Raw genomic sequence first — 14,705 nt, 5'->3', positions numbered from 1 at the left:
TCTCTCTCTCCCCTCCCCCCCACTCTCCCCCACTCGTATGTTCTCTCTGTCTCTTTCTAAAAATAAAAAAATAAAATAAAATAAAATGGAAATCTTTGGATCTATCGACTCTAGTTACCAAGCTCTGAATTACTTTATTCTCTCAGAATTTAAAAAGTGCTTACTTTTACAAATAAGTTTCTTTTTAAATTTTTGCTAAAACATTAGAAGCTCAACCAGTCATCGCTGTTAACCAGAGCTGAAAAGCAGCTATTCCTCAAAGCATGTTTTCTGAATACTTCTAGTCAATAATTCAAGTCATTTTTAAGTAAAGTCTTAGCTAAGAAAAAATAAGAATTAGAATTATTTAGTATCATCTTATAGCCCTATTCTGACCTACACTTAATGTTTTAGATTATCACTTATTTTATAATATATTATCACAAGCTACCTTTATTCATTTTTGTCAGTAACTTAAATCTAAGACTTCAGCACTAACCTGTTGAGTTGCAGAGACACAGACAGGGATGTCACCTAGTTTCCTTGAAACTGAGGCAGGGGCTCTTCAGTTGGCCTTACCTTGTGAGGTCACTGTGGCCCGAAGATCTTAGGTTTCTTCATTTAGCCATAAGTACATTTCTCCTTTTCACATAAATTCTTAATTTAATCATTTTATATGTTTTCAAAATTACAGATATAAAGTTGGCAATATCCTATTTGTTCAATTCTAAAAAAGCTGTAATTATGTCACTTTTTTCATTCCAGCGGCGTTTACTTATGTCATCCATCTTTTATTCTTGTTAATCTTGCCAGAAGCATGTCGATTTTATAAGGCTTTAGTAACCAACTTTTGGCTTTGTTGATCTCCACTGCATGTTTATTTCCACATTTTTAAAATGAAATGCGTTGCTCTGTGAAGAGGCCCTGGGTAAAGGTCCAATTGGGATTAGAAGGCAACTTATCAGGCAGGTTATAGAGATGATACCGTCCTGAGTGAGAAGTTGGACCAATGTTTTAGGCACCCTCTAAATTTAAGAATCTTTGTTTTTGAGAGCTGTGTTATTTAGCAAGAATAGTAGATGTAGCTAGCTCCAAATGATAACTTCTTTCATAAAAGCATTCCTTACAAATATGAAGTAAGGAAACATGATCAAACTAAAAGATCTTAAAATTCTATAAAAGAGATTTTATTAAGAATAGAAACTACAACACATGATACCTCCCAACAAACCTTAAAGAAAAAAAATCTCTTACCAATGTTGTGATAATAATACGTTTGATATTTTTTATATTTACTTTTAAATGGTAAAGAACTCTATATATTTTAAAGATATAATTAATTCTTATGACATGCTTGTAAGGCAAAGAGAAGGCATAATTAATTCTTATTTTAAAGATGAATAAAATGTGACTCAAATTTATTATAGCATTTCCCAAGGACACAAATACTGGACCAGTAGTACTTAAAGTCTTCATATTTTTAGTAAAGAACACAGTACATTAGCTTACCTTAATCCCAGAAACTATTTTTAAATTATTTAAGGAATATAACATTATTTCCAGTTATTTTATTTTATTTTATTTTATTTTATTTTATTTTAGAGAGAGTATGAGTGAGTGGGTGGGGGAAGTGGCAGAGAAAGAGAGAGAGAGAAGCTTAAGCAGACTCCATGCTGCACACAGAGCCCAACACAGGGCTCAATCTTTGACCCTGGGATCATGACCTGACCTGAAATCAAGAGTCCCACACTCAACTGCCTGAACCACCCAGGTGTCCCTCCAGTTATTTTAGTATTAGATTAAAGTCATTCTAATCACTAATAATTTATCAATAATACTAGAATCACTATAAAAATAATAAGGTAAAAATTGGAATGTTGGACTGAAACGTTCTTCAAATGTCACTATAAAAATAATCAATCATGCCAAATGGCGTTACCCAAAAGTACTATTTTATAAGTACAATATACAGATATAAGTCTTTTAAATCTTAAGACTAGGTCCCAAAATCGGTGACCGTATATACTGAAATCCTTTAAGAAAGGATAAATAGATAAATCACTTTAAAAAAGAATATATCAGGGGTGCCCGGGGGGCTCAGTCAGATGAGTGTGCAACTCTTGATTTTGTCTCGGGTCATGATCCCAGAGCTTAAGATTCTCTCTTTCCCTCTGCCCCTCTTTTCTACTCGCACATTCTCTCTCTCTCTCTCTCTCTCTCTCTCTCTCTCTCTCTCTCTCTCAAAAATAAATAAACGTTAAAAAAATTTAAAAAAATAAAAAATACATCAAAATGCTACTCATTTTTGTCATATTATTTTTACTAAAGCTGTCTCTATTGTGTAAAAGCTTACAGGAGATGATATTAAGTACTTAGTACTTCTGAGTTTTAGTTGCTAAATGGGGATAGATTGGGGAGCTATTAAAACAACAGTTGGGTGGCAAGTGGGAGTATTTGTAGGGTTTGGTAACTATTTTTACATTATCAATAGTATACATTTACTATTTAGTATTATCTATTCAGTTTTATTTATTCATTTAGTTTTATTTATACATTTTAGCATTATAACAGTATTATATATTTCCTATTTACTTTTATTTACTTACTCATTTACATTTGCTATTTAGATATTTAATAAAAACATGGTAATGAAAATTAATATCCTGACCTAAACACAGTATTTGTTACTTGATAAATGCATATTGTAATGATCTACACCAATAAGAAATGTCAAGATTCAAATATAGTCTCGATAAAAATCCTGAAACATTCCTATTCTGATCCCCATTTTGACTCTCAGAGAGGTAGGATGTCGTGCCCAAAGTCCCAGATTAAGGAGCAGAGCCAATATTTGAATGTAAATTCAAGATGTTTTATTTATCATTGGCCACTAATTATGTTAACAAAATCTTGCTTAAAGCAGAGGTTAAAAGATAAACATCTGTCTTATAGAGAAGACCATAATTATAGAATTTATTAATTCTGTGATATTTCTAGGATTTGGTCTTTATCAGGGATGGAGGATTTCAAACCTGGCTGAGTTTGTACCTATTAAATCACTTGTACATATTAATTTGTATTTTGTATTAAAATTGTACATATCACTTGTACATATTAAAAATATTGATTCCCAGTGTTCCCAACTTCTCCCTCCCTGCCCTTCCATGTGCACAGCCCAAGTGTGAAGTACTCTTACATAAAAATATGAGAACCTCTGTGTTAAACCATAGTCAAAAAAAATCTGTCACTGCCCCTCATTTGTCTCCCCTAAGACAGAAATTGGTGGAGATGTCAAATAACTGTGAGATTCCTGACTGTAGACAGAATGTCTTAAGGGTGTCAATATCCCCAGCACTTAGCACAGAGTTTAGTGTGCATAAGATCCATTATACATTTGTTAAAGTGAAAAAGTAAAAAAACAAAGAATAAACAAGTTTCTTGCCTTCTAGCAGCTTGTTCCCCTTCCTGGGTGTGAGGAGACATGTGCACGGAAAAGCACAGCAGCACAACAGGTGCTCAGAAAGCAAGTGCTCCAGAAGTTCTGAAATCTGTGGAAGGCTTTGTTAAAGAGGCCTCAATAGATGTACATTTGGAGAGATAAAATGCAGATGCAAAAATATTCCTGACTGTGGAAGCAAGCGGCTTGACCTAATGTGTCGTAATTGAAATGAGTTCTCAATCTGAGACATAACATGGACCCAATCTAATGGGGGCATTTGTGGTTAGAAAACTGAAGAATGAAATGTGAAAACTCAGGGAGAACTTTGAACTTAAGGATGGGATGTGTATATCATATAAAGGCCAGGTTTATTTTCTAAATGATAATTTTTAAAATGTATAGCTGAGTGAATATTCAGGGCACAGCCTTGAGAGTTTCACATATACTCAAGAGAGCAAAGGGAAATTGCTAGCTTTCCAAAGCAGGTTTTTTTGGGGACAGTAAAATGATGCTGTCCTTTTTACCTGCTTATACTAATGCATAGAAGTGGTTAGACAAAGTTCAGGAGTATGTCATTTCTGACAAATTTTCATTGCTATATATTTCTCGGTTGAGGGTTTCTTTTTAGGACTTCAACCTTGTTTGGCAGGCAGACAAAGAATTACTTCTAAATGAATGAAAATATCTTTGTTGACTTTATTTTTCTCATCTCTGAGTCCAGTCCTAATTAATACTGGACCCATAACTTTGGGTTTCATATAAACTTTTTGAGGAAACTCAACCACTTTATGGCTTCACTTACCCTCTGTTTTTAGTAACTCCCAAATCTACACCAATAGTTATCCCAATTTTACATCCCATCAATAATAATTTAAATTATTTAATATATTGGATATTTAAGTTGTAAAAATTTACAAGTTGAAATTTGAGTTCATCAGATTTTCCTAAGCACAAAGAAACTACCAGAACATCATTATCCAAAGCAAACCAAGGACAGACCCTCCTCCAATTGTCTTGAGTTGCTTAAGTCCATGTGTTTTGCTCTAATGTGAGATGGTGCAGGGGTGACTCACTAATTAACTAGTGATTGGTTTCCTTCCAGGTAAATTAAAGAAAGGTCAATTTTCTTGCAAATCTTAAGTTTTGAGTATTTGATAAGTGAATGCATAAATGGGAATGAATGTGATTTTCTATTGTATATAATTTTTTAGGGTTTTCTATATATAGTATCATGTCATCTGCAAATAGTGAAAAATTTACTTCCACCTTACTAATTTGGATGCCTTTTATTTCCTTTTCTTATCTGATTGCTGTGGCTAGGATTTCCAGTACTATGCTCAGTAAAAGTAGTGAGAGTAGACATCCTTATCTTGTTCCTGGTCTTAGAGGAAAAACTCTCACTTTTTTACCTTTGAATATCGTGTTAGCTGTGGGTTTTCATATATGATCTTTATTGTGTTGAGGTATGTTTCCTCTTAACCTACTATGTTGAGAGTTTTTATCATGAATGGATGTTGTACTTTGTCAAATGCTTTTTCTTCATCTATTGAGATGATCATATGCTTTTTATCCTCCCTCTTATTAATGTAATATATCATGTTGATTGATTTGTGATTATTGAACCACCTTTGAATCCTTGGAATAAATTCCATTTGATTGTGATGAATGATTTTGCTTAATGTATTGTTGGATTCAGTTTGCTAATATTTTGTTGAAGATTTTTGCATCTGTCTTCATCAGGAATATTGGCCTATAATTTTCTCTTTTTTGTAGTGTCTTTATCTGGTTTTGGTATCAAAACCACCCATAATAATATTGAGAGAAATATATAATATTTCTCTTAAAAATAAATAAATGTTAAGAAAAAAAAGTAAATAAGTTCCTTAGATGCTTGAAACTTTTAGACATATGTAATAGAAATACTGTTTTGACATAATACACCAATGCATTTTTACATTTAGTCATTCTCAGATCCTGGTGATGCCACAGCTTGCATTTTGAACACATGCCTGATATGCCCAGATCTTACACGTTCTTCCACTGGGTAAAGAAACACAGCATCTGCCATTAAAGCTACACGAACAAGCTAAGTGTTCCTTGAAGAAAAAGGCTGTGACTACATTGAAGTGCTAGCAGAGAGGAAAGGGAAGTAGAAAACATCTTTTCAGCCTAGAGGAGTGAGTAAGAAAAAGTGATAGTGGCAGAGGAAGGAGGTCAGATCTGTGTGTCCTCATCTCCTCTCATCAAAGGAGAAAATTCCAGGAAGAAGAAAGTATTAGAAACACTCAGATAAGTACAAGATAGCCTGAGAACACAGAAGCATGTGCCTTACATCCCAAGGCCTCTAGTAAGAGCCAGCTTCCTGACATACCGATGTGGTGCAATGGTGAAGTGGGTTGGTGGGATAAATGAGCTCAACACAATGATCCTGCCCTCATGCATATTCCTTAGCCAGAAGCTCTTAGAAGGTGTTAAGGGAACTAGGGGGCTGATATATGCTGGCCCAGGGTCAGGACAAAGGGTGTTAGTGTATGAGGATGACTCAAATGTAGTAAGCATCAGTTGCATCATAGTGGTAACAAGTACAGGGATCCAGCAGGTCCAGCATGATCCAAAAGATAGCACATGTGGAACTCTGGTATCCTTTTCCTCCATGAGTTCACAGAAACCCCTATGTGCCCAGAGACCACATTAGAGAGATAGGAATCTGAAAAACTGAACATCTACTTGAAAGAGACTGAATCATTTAAAAGTGATACATGGGGCAACAAGATCGCTTCCACAACCTCCTGCCATGTCACTCACAGGGGTAGCTCATGAAGGTGAGGATAATACAGCCATCCTTCCATTAAGCCTTGTTCTTGACAGGGTAGAGACAAGAATGATCAACCACTGTTTGCTTCAGTCTTGAAAAAAAGAAAAAAAGAGTCAGAAGTTGGTACCCAATCCTTTGATTCTGTGCAAATGTTTCCATCTTCACCTTCCTTTTTTAACTGTCTTCTTTCAACATGAGAGTTTGGCTGACTGTAGACGAGTGTTGTGGCTGAGAACACAAAGATAGCTGTCTTTGATGTCTTTGATCATAGAAGTTGTTTTAGTTAAGAAACATTCCGGCAGCCGACTGCTTTTTACCAAAAAACCAAACCACAAAACCAAAATGCCACTTTTCATCAAGTATATGAATCATTCTTTTTTTTTTCCTTTTTATTCTAAACTCCTTCTAAAGCTGGTTATTGCTTTCTTGTACTGCTTTTCTTCCTTTTTTTTTTTTTTTTTTTTTTTTTTTTTTACATGGTGCCTATAAGAACTTGACTGGGGCAAATAAAGGGAGATGCATTCCATTTAATTCTAATAACAAGGCAAAAAAAATAAGTAAAGAAATAGATGATGTGTCCAACACAGTACAGATCATTAAGATCTAACTGACATTTATAGCCCAATATAACCCAAAACTGCATGATATGTTCACCAATATAGACCATACACGTAGCTATGAAATAAACCTCAGTATACTTAGAGAACTAATATCATTGAGAATATTCTTTAACTGTAATGCAATAAAGCTAGAAATTAATAATAATAAGATATTTAGAGAAAATAATAAATATTTTGAAGTTAACAAATTCATAAATAGTTCATGGGTAAAAAGAGAAATCACAAGGGCAATTAGAAAATATTTCAAACTTTATGTTAATGAAAATACATTATATGAGAACATGCTTGCAGCTAATGCAGTACTCACAGGAAATTAATATTGTTACCAACCACTGCATAACTGAAGGTGACTGGTTTTGATCAGATTTTTTTCAAAGGTTAACTGGCTTCTCTAATTTAGAGAAAAATATAGGTAAAAATATAAGCAAAACTTGAGAATATGTGTGTAAAGAGGGATTTTTAAAGTAAATGCTAGGGTTAAATGTGTTGTAACAATAATTTGGGGTAAGTTCTCTTCAATGTTTAAGTATCTCTGAAATGTTTCTGTAAGTCAGCAAAAAAATGTATCATACCCTGTTGTTTGTTTTTTGTGAGCATTTAATGGATTACTTCTAATGCATAAAGGAACATTAAATAAACAACATGCAAAAAAGAAAGTCTTATCTATTTACACAGCACCTAGTTTATTTTTGTTGTTTGGTACAAATATCTCCATATAGCTACTACTATTTATATACTAAATTCATAGCACAAATTAAAACACGGTATTATGCAGTATTAAACATACAAACACAAAATGGAAATTCACTGGTTTAGATACCAGATTGAATTGAAGGAGAGGTAGATGGATTTTTCCGAGTTTAATAATTAGTAAATACTGGTAATTTTTGTAAATATACAAAGCTTTCAGGGCCTTCAGAGTGCCTAAAGTATTTCTCTTTGTGCTTTCTAATATTTGAGTTCATAGATTATTAGTGGGTAAGTATCATCTGTTAAGAAAAGAGGTGATTTGGACTTGTGCACAGGGCTTTTTATGTAACTTCATTAGCGAAAAATAATTATAATGTCCTTTTGCAATATTTAATATTGGTATTGTACCCCTCCTATAAGCCCAGATCAAAATTATACCTCCATCAGATAGCCTTCCTTAAAAAATCTTCCCCATCAGATGAGCTCTTGCCTTTTTGTTAGCTGGATAATCTCTTGGTTAATTATGTCTGGTATTGTCTTTATCTGTACTTCGTGATTCCTTTTTGATATATACAAACCCTTGATGTCAGGCACTCAAAATACCTATGAGAGTAATTTGTACATAGTAGGTATTAACAACATTTGGGAATGAGTGACAAACAAATATAAAAATAGCAATTACTAAAATATGCTAACTTTTTCCTATTCTTATCAACCTTAAGGAGAGGTTGTGGCTGCAGTGTCCCATGAAACCAGCTATCCCCATGACTCCTAGATACTAGCTTGAGAAAGACTAGAATTTAACTAATGTATAACACAATACAGGGCTTAGCAAACTACAAGCTAAGAATGATTGTATATTTTGTAATGGTTGAAAAAGACCAAAAGAAAAGTAATGTGAGATGTGAAAATTACATGAAATTAAAATTGTAGTGTTCATAAAGTTTTTTTGGAACACTGCTACACTAATTTGTTTGCATATTTTCTACAGCTGTGTTCATGGGACAACAGAATCAAGTAGCAGCTGTGGCAGAAACTATATGACTCGTAAAGCCAAAAAAGCCTAAAAAATGTTCACTGTCTCTATAGAAAAGTTTGCCAATCCCTGGTACAGTGAATTATTATAGAATATCAAATTTTTTCTTTTAATATTTATATTGGGTAAGTCTGAAAAGAAAATCTCATAGGCAAATGGCTTAGAATATATTTTTCTGGGAAAGACAATGATCAAATCCAATACCGGATATTCTTTTACTAGGCTACAGATTCTACCTCACATGGATCACTTTGTTCGTGATCTCTAACTTCACAGTGAATTCTTGACAGCAGTCATAAAAACATAAGGTATAAAGCTGTAGGTGGATTTGTGTAATTTCATCAACACTGTTCGAGTAATAATTTACTATTGACTGTCCTACTGAGAATAATAAATAGCATCATGTTTGAAAACAAAGATGACATCTTTTTGTAGAACCTCTTACCTGTGGGCTCTCAATAAATATGAGCATTTCAAACGTTTTTAAAGGCCTAAGAAATAATACAACAGTATTTGTTCTATTCTTATATAGGGCATGTTGTGCTCTGTGGATGATGTGGAGGGATAATACAATTGTGAATTAAAAATGAGAGACACAAACAAGAGGAGAACAAAGGACTACAAAATAGGAGATTTGAGGGGCAACATTTTTCTTTTTAACAAAGAAGCTATTCTACAACAAATATTGTTATTACCTTGTTGATTTTTGAAAGGAAATAATGATTTGATTTGAGAGTATAGTTAGAACTCAAAGGAAAAGAAAATGGAGTGTAGCTAAACCTTTAACTGCTTTTTTCACTTATAACATCTTTTGTGGGGGGTTGCAGAAAAGAGGCTGGAGTTCAAACCCAGCATCTTCTGTGTGTTTGAGAGAGAAGTTTAAGAACAATGTGGAACATGTAATATCTCCCATAATAATATTTTTTCAATGACTTCAACTACTCTGAAAATGTCATTTGTAGATAAGAAGTATTGAGTCTGAAATTACGAAGTAGTAATTTATTTGTAACACTCAGAACATTTCTATGTAGAATTGTCAATTCCCACATTGTCCATTTATGCTTAAGAGAAATATTGATCAAGTCCATATGAAACAGTTATAAGTGACACTACAATAGGAGATTTTACTCTTTTCAATTCTGATATTGTTAGTTATTATAATAAATTAAACTCAAAATTCAGTCACATCATCAACATGCAGCTTCTCCTCCCCCCTTTCTTCTCTGAAGACTCTGCTGTAAACTATAGGCTAGAAGGAAAGAGTGTCTCAGAGCCTTGTGAAAAGGATTCCATGGCAGAATCCTAAAATGCTTTTTTTAGGCAGAATCCTAAAATGCTACCTCCCCAACCTGTGAGCTATGTGAGTATGTTATGTTATAACACAAATGAGATTTTGCAGAGGTAAATAAGGTTGCTAATCAGTTGACCTAAAATAAGGAGAATATCTAGTTGGCCCTAATGGAACCATAGGTGCTCTTTATTTTTTTTTAAGTTTATTTATTTATTTTGAGAGAGAGCGTGTGTGCACAAGTGGGGGAAGGGCAGAGAGAGAGAGAGAGAGAGAGAGAGAGAGAGAGAGAGAGAATCCGAAGTAGGCTCTGTACTGTCAGTACAGAGTCCAATGTGGGGCTCAAACACACGAACCATGAGATCATGACCTGAGCCCAAGTCGGATGCTTAACCGACTGAGCCCCCCCGAATGCCCCCGCAGGTGCTTTCTAAAAGAAAAAACAAAAATTTCTCTAGCTGGCAATGGAAGGGAAAGCCAGGGTTAGTTAAAATGTAAGAAGGATTCAACTCATGGTTGCTGTTTCAAGATGGAGGGGGCTAGGTGAGAAAGAACATAGGCAGCCTCTAGGAGCAGACAGTGGTCCCTGGCTGACAACCAACAAGAAGACCTTGGAACCACCACTGCATGTAACTACATTCTGTCAACAGCCTACATGAGATTGGAAGTGGGATTCTTTCCTGGAGCCTCCAGTTAAGAGCCCATCCCAGCCAAACCTTGACCACAGAATTCTGAGAACCTGACTATTGAACCCAATTGAGCCTACCAGAACTTTTGATGGACAGAACTATAAAATAATAAGTGGAAGTTGTTTTCAGCTGCTCTCCTTGGGATAATTCATTGTATAGCAGTAGAAAACAAATACAGACTATATACCATGTACTCTTAACTATTGATATTTCAAGATATAGACTTATGGGTATAAGATATGGATCTTAAAATGTCACTACTTGGACAACTGTCAGATACTAAAAGACTGAATCAGGATTATCAATATTTTTTTTAGTTCTGAAGAGGATATCTCACAAAAGCAGACTGTTGACCTAATTTCTAATATTCAAATAAAGGGGAAATCTAATTTTGATAATATTTTTTAACGTTCTTTTTTTTTCTCATTGGGTATATGAAGAAAACTTTTTTCTTTTTCTTTTTTCTTTTCTTTTCTATTTTTTTTGTCTCTCCCTAGCCCTCAATTTAATAGACTATGCTTTTGCAAATTGAAATATATACAAAAAAAATTTCTAAATGGTAATTCATCCTCCCTGAGGCTTCACAATTCAGGAACAAATACTTTCCCGAGTCTTGTAGCTTTTTTTATGGCAATGATAATTAACTTTACCAGTTCAATAAGAATCTTTCCTCCTTTTTACCAAGACACAATTAGATAAATTGATTATGCAACCAAGACCATACCTGGTAGTGTCATACTATAGGAGAATAAATCTCACTTCATCAGTTCTGACAAGCCCACCATGAAGAAATAAAGGTTCTACTTCACAGGTGAAACCAAGGGCCATAAAACAGCCCCAGAAAATTGGTCTGATACATGTTCCAGAGCTTACACGCTATAAATAACATCACTCTGTGGCAGCCCAGAAATCTCATTGTATTTTAGGGACTTTGGGGAGAGAAGAATCTATCCAAATTTATAGACTCTACTGGTAAGCTTTGTTGAAATGAATTTCTTAGATTTACTTTCTTGGTCTCAGAATAAAACAGCCAATAAGAGCAATTCAAAAACTACGTCTGGAATAATAGAGGTTATTGAAAATGCAATCTGAGATTCTTTATGAAATTTGTACAGAATTTCCTCCAGATGAGCTGACCTCAGCAAGGAGGCTCTTGTGGTTATTAACACCTCATGCTACACCCACATGTCAAGATAAAATGAGACCAGCCTTCTCTTGTTTTCAAGAATAATCTTTGGGAATTATTTGTTCGATGTTTGTTTGTATATTTTTGAGTCCAAGTGAATTGGAAAATATTTTATGCATACTGGAGAGAATAAGTTTTTTGATCTGTACTAGTAATTTTTGGTATTTCTGCCACTGGACCCAGATTTAACATCCTGTTTCCCTAACTAATAAGCTAAATTTAGCACATGTTGATTCTACATTTGTGTTAGTGTTTTCAACTTTTTCAAAATGACACATATCAAAAATATGATTAAATCTATTTTAGGTTTCACATCTAACCTTTTATAATTTTATTGGGATTGATGATTTTTAACTGTGGAATTTTACTCTGAATAAAGACGGTTTAACTTTTCTTTTTAAACCATTAACTTTTAAAATCCTAAAGGAATCACTGTTGTAATTTAATAATTGCCTTGCTCTTGGTCCTGGAAGTTTCTGTGATGTTAAATGAGAGGAAAAGATTATATTTCTCTAAATCAACTGGTTAATTTAGATTATCACTGTTTTTGAGTTTGAAAATCATCATATCTATTTCTTGGCAATTTATTGTTTCCTTATTTGCCTTAAGTTTGCAACAGTATTTTCCAATCAGTAAATTCATTGCTAACTTTGATATTTACACTCACAGACACTTTTACATTAAAGAAACCTGAGAAAGCTACTAAGTATAAAATGCTACCATTTAGGAGGAACTGTAATTGGTTAAGTGAAGGCTGGTACCAGAAGAGAAGTAAATATCAATGGTTGAGTAAAGGATATGATCATTGGGAGCAATAATTAGACAATGATATTAGCAGTAAAAAAAATTTTTTTTTTAATTTTTCACATGAGCCTCCTGGGTGGCTCAGTCGGTTAAACATCAGACTCTTGATTTGAGCTCAGTTCATGATCTGACAGTTCGTAAGATTGATCCTGCCTAGAACTTCACACTAACAGCACAGAGCCTGCTTGGGATTCTTTCTCTCCCTCTCTCTCTGCCTACCCCCCCCCCCCACTCACCTATGTGTGCACCCTCTCTCTTTTTCTCTCTCAAAAGAAATAGATTAATTTAAAAATAAAATTTTCAGGGGCTCCTGGATGGCTCAGCTGGTTAAGCGTCTGACTTCGGCTCCGGTCATGATCTCACAGTTCGTGGGTTTGAGCCCCGCGGGCTCTGTGCTGACAACTTAGAGCTGGGAGCCTGCTTCGATTCTGTGTATCTGTCTCTCTCTCTGCCCCTCCCCTGTTCATGCTTTGTCTCTCTCTGTCTCTAAATAATAAATAAACATTAAAATTTTTTTTAATTAAAAAAATAAAATTTTCACTCAATTATTAGTAAATTGCACATGGGGAAAAACAATAAATATGAATATATCTTGCTTTATCTTTGGCTTTCTTATAGAATGCCTTTCATTTTGATGTACAGATTAAAACCAGTAACAATATTTTAAATGACTTGAATACCCAGATTATATTATATTTTGTCAAGTGCTATGTCAATTGTTCTTGCCTGTCTTATTCTGGGGAAAGATTTTATAAGATGGATAGAATAGTTGGTCTTAATTAGTCAACAAGTCTTCATGACCATCAGTTTTCCCCAGTAATTCTTAGATACCAGTCTATAATTTAAATAATTACTATGGCATTAGCTTAATTGCTTCACGAGAAACTCTTCCTGGTCAATTACTGACAAACAAAAACAGCAACAGGATGTTAACTCCTTATTTTTATTTCAAAAATAGCAATTAGATTCAACAAATGACAGGTTAAATTCTTTTATTACATGACCAATGCAAAAGCTGAGACCCTGTTACAGATGACATTGAACTCGTATTTCCCAGGTAAACATAGAGTTAAAGTAAGAAATTGCCATTAAATGAAAACATGATATTTTACCTTGTTTTCAAAGAAAATATTTTCATTCAGGAGTATTGCATTTATTAAGGGATATACTGATACATACTTTTTACCTGAAGACACATGACTGTATTTGGTTGGTGTTCCATTTGGAAACATTTTGGGGTGTCATTTCCTCCTTTGGATATTAGTTGACTGCATGATGAATATGAAGGAAAGTATATCCTGAATTCCTTTGGAACCCTGAGAGAACAAAGTAGACTAACTTATATGGGTACCTTTTTTCTACATATCTATTTTTGTATTTGATGCACTCCTGATTACGTTGAGAGCCAATATTTCCATTGTTATAAAAGTTTATTTTTCTTGTCTACATAAGTTTTCTCAGAAGGGTAGACTAGAGACCCTGGACAGAGCTGAAATTCTGTCCTGTCCCTATAATGCTCAGTGTGAAATAACAAGTGAAAATTTGATTAGGTTGGTTTCAGATTGGCCATAATATTTTAATTCAGGACTGGTTATTGAGATAAGGAATGATGTATTTGCTGTGGTTGTAGGGTAGGAAATCCATTATTATATAGACATGCAAAAAATGTGTGGGGCTTTTTACTTATCTATAACTGATAAAATTTTCCTGAGCTCTCAGCTCACTCAGCAGGAGTAATTGCAATGGGAATCAAAACTTCAGTTTACCAGTTTAAGGCGTATCATTTTCTTTCAGTTTAGACAGTTTCTAGTTAAAAACAATTTGATTGGGTAAACATTTAGTCAAGTAAAAAACCAACTCTTTATCAGGGCTATTTGTCCTGTGCCTGTCCCCTTTACAAAAGGGAGTCTAGGGGGTGCCTGGATGACTCAGTTGGTTAAGTGTCTCACCCTTGATTTTGGCTCAGATCATGATCTCAGAGTTCGTGAGATCCAGCTGTGTGTTGGGCTCTGCACTGACAGTGCAGGGCCTGCTTGAGATTCTCTATCTCTCTCTCTGCCTCTCCCCTGCTTGCACACATGCACTTTCTTTCAAAATATATATATATATATTAAGGGAATATATATATATATACATATACATATATATATATTCCCTTA

General features: G+C 34.3%; 1 long non-coding RNA gene across 3 annotated transcripts in view; it reads left to right on the top strand.

Annotated features, from left to right (window-relative positions):
- LOC125911578 (uncharacterized) overlaps positions 1 to 14,705 on the top strand; it is a 71,299-nt gene that overhangs the window by 19,660 nt on the left and 36,934 nt on the right. The window lies entirely within an intron of this gene.

The sequence above is a fragment of the Panthera uncia genome (assembly GCF_023721935.1).
Source record: "Panthera uncia isolate 11264 chromosome C1 unlocalized genomic scaffold, Puncia_PCG_1.0 HiC_scaffold_3, whole genome shotgun sequence".
NCBI classification, from domain to species: Eukaryota; Metazoa; Chordata; class Mammalia; order Carnivora; family Felidae; genus Panthera; species Panthera uncia.
This window is presented reverse-complemented; position numbering and strand designations above follow the sequence as displayed.